The sequence below is a fragment of the Planococcus citri genome, chromosome 4 (assembly GCF_950023065.1).
Source record: "Planococcus citri chromosome 4, ihPlaCitr1.1, whole genome shotgun sequence".
Taxonomy (NCBI): Eukaryota; Metazoa; Arthropoda; class Insecta; order Hemiptera; family Pseudococcidae; genus Planococcus; species Planococcus citri.
Window position 1 is genome coordinate 9,519,371 of NC_088680.1, and position 3,358 is coordinate 9,522,728.

Genomic DNA, 3,358 nt, shown 5'->3' on the forward strand with positions numbered 1-3,358 from the left:
GCGTATTGCGAATTCAACATCAACATGCGTTCAATATAACTTGATGAGAGGGTACCAGTGACTGTACACAATGTGTAAAATGCTACTACTAGGCTTATGTCTGTTTCTCTACGCGACCAAGTTTTTTAGAATTTTCTTTCAACGGCATGATTTTTGTAAAATTTAGAGAAACTGGAGTTCAAAAATGTGAAAATTTTGAACACAACTTCTTATTGTACGGTTCAAAAGTGATGAATTTTTGTAAAGTGTCCAAAAAGTTAGTCATTGATCGAAACGGAGTACAAAACTGTGTTAGGCAAAGCTCAGTCGAATTTTCAACTTATTTAAATTTTTTAATTTAAATTTGCTCGCAGCACTTTTGAAAAATTGTCCAAAATGGATAATAACTTTTGGAATCGTCTGAAACGTGAATTTTGAGTGGAAAAGACAATTTCTGAAATTTTATAGCTACCTACCTAATAAAACTTTTCGAACGTTTTTGAAAATTTTTGGTTCAAAAAATACCCTTTTTGGAGCGTCCAAAATTCAAATTACAGGAAACAAGACTTCTGTCCATAAAATACGATTCTTAAAGTCAGGGACGAAACTAAAAGGGGGTGTATACCACTCCCCTTCAAAAATTGAAAAAGTCTGCAAATTTCGGCAAAGTAGGAAAATTTTGATAAAGTCAGCAAATTTTTAAAATGTGTTAAAAATTTGAAAATAACTCGGTTTTGGTCGAGCTTGTATTTTGAAAATTTTTTCTCATCATCATCAAAAGTTTCATTTTATAACGTCCTTTCAAATAGGTATGTACATATTTGTATTTCGCATTAAATTAAGCCAAAGCATGGAAGATATCGTTTCTGAAACTGGTTAAATATTAAAAGATTGGCTCTACCGTATTCCAAAACAGTTTTGGCTTGGTTAATGCAAAATACGAGTAGGTATTTGAGAAGAAAAATTTTTCAAATGAGCAGTTCGCGAATTTTCAACTGTTCAGTACGAGAAGCCCTAGGGGTTAGAAATCCGAAATTCACGTTGCACTCCAACTTGAACATGCTATTAAGTCGACTGCTGGTGGGTTTAAGTCATTTTGGAGCCTCCAGTCGACTTTTAAAAGTTGAAATTTCCCAAAATGTCATCCGAAATTCATTTTACAAACTACTTTCAATACGCTATGAAGTCGACTGTAGGTGGATTTCAAGTCGTTTTGGAGCTTCCAGCAACTTTTTGAAAATTACTGGAGCCTCCAGTAGATTTTTAAAACTTGAAATTTACCTAAAATTTTATCAAACGGGGATGGAAATCCGAAATTCACGATGCACTCCAACTTGAACATGCTATTAAGTCGACTGCTGGTGAGTTTACGTAATTTTGGAGCCTCCAGCGACTTTTTGAAAATTACTGGAGCCTCCAGTAGATTTTTGAAACTTGAAATTTACCTAAAATTTCATCAAATAGAGATGGAAATCCGAAATTCACGTTGCACTCCAACTTGAACATGCTATTAAGACAACTGCTGGTGAGTTCAAGTCATTTTGGAGCCTCCAGCGGCTTTTTGAAAATTTTTGGAGTCTCCAGCACCAGATTTGTAAAATTTGAAATTCCCACAACATTTTATGAAATGGAGTTGGAAAATTGAAATTTACTCTGCAAACTAATTACGCTAGGAAGTCGACTGCTGGTGGATTTCGTCGTTTTGGAGCCTCCAGCAACTTTTTGAAAGGTTGTATGGCGTTTTTTGGAAAATTTAAATTTAAAAATTACAAGGAAGTCGTATTGAAATTAGTTTGCAGAATGAATTTCGGCTTTCCGTCCATCTTAATCAAGTTTCAAAAATCTACTGGGGGCTCCAGTAATTTTCAAAAAGTCACTGGAGGCTCCAAAATGACTTAAACCCACCTGAAATCGTCTTCAGAGGGTGTTAAAATTCGAGTGCAGAGTAAATTTCGGCTTTCCATCTCCGTCTGATGAAATTTTGTGGGAATTTCGAGTTTCAAAAATCAGCTGGAGGCTCCAGAACTGCTCAAAACGTGTTGAAACAGTTTCCAATCGATTTGGCTTGTCGGAAATATGGTATACTTATCCCAAATTACAGCTTTCTTGGTCAATTTGGTAAAATTTAGATTTTTTCTCTCATTTTTGGCCTAAATTTGATCTTCAAAAATTCACCAAAAATCGAAAAGGGCACTTTAGCACTTGAAATTTTGACAAGTGATAAATGTTTGCCTGATCTTTTGATCTACCTTTGTATGGTCATTTTTTTTTAAGTACAAGGGCTAGAAATGTTCCTTAGGACCCCCCCCCCCCCCCTTAAGAAAAAAGTTGTCCCGGAGGATTGACGGGGGGGGGTGCAATAGATCCTGATGCGGGCTCCCCGATTATACAAATTATCAAACAATTTAATTCAACTTTTGCTAATTTCTTCAAAATTCAGGTATCAAAATTTGCACGATGAAAAGTGTTTGAAATGGCATAAAAATTGTTGAAAGTTTGTGAAAATTGTACAAAGCTTTATCAAAACATGCGTAAAAATACACAAAAAGCAATAAAGTTATTTAGACACTAAAAACAGTTAAAATTTTGGTCAAATTCGGCAAAATTCAGTGAATTAAGAAAATTAAAATTTTCTAAAAAGTTCTGGGATTTGATAAAAGTTTATGAAAATTGGCCCAAAATTGAACAAAACATGCTAAAATTGACAAAAAAATTTTAAACGGCCGAAAAATGACTAAAATTTACCAAAATACTGATAACATTTCAGAAAAAGGAGGAGTTGCGATAAGGCCATTTTTTGGCACCAGCTAGTTATCGACTTCTTTTAAAATGCTGTAATAAATGTCCCAAATACGAGTCCGTGGTTGGTTAACCGTAAATGACCATTTTTTGGACTCCAGGGGTTCCCAAAGTTGTGAATAAAAAATAATTTTAAGAACCACTATACCACTAAGTATTATTTTCAAAAACTTTTTTAGCATAAAATATCTTTTTGAACCTGATGAACGTCATGCGAGATGATTTTTCTATTTTTGACCCTCGGGGGCAGAAATGGGGGGGGGGTTTGATTTTTTGAAAATTTTGGAACCACCATTTTGGACCTACCCCTTTGAACCCCACTAAAAATCTTTTTACGGTTTATTCGTATCTGAAAGACCTCCATCCTACCAAATTTTGAGCTTAAAAAAAATTTTCGCTGGTACTCAAAAATCCAGTTTTCCAATTTTTCGTGATTTTGATATTTTGGGAACCCCTGGAAAACTAGAAACCTGAATGTTCTCAAATATATGTACTCTAAAAAGTCGTGAAATTTCGTATTACGAGTATAAATATTTACCACCTCGTCTAATCAACTTGTGAATATATTTCTCATTCACAG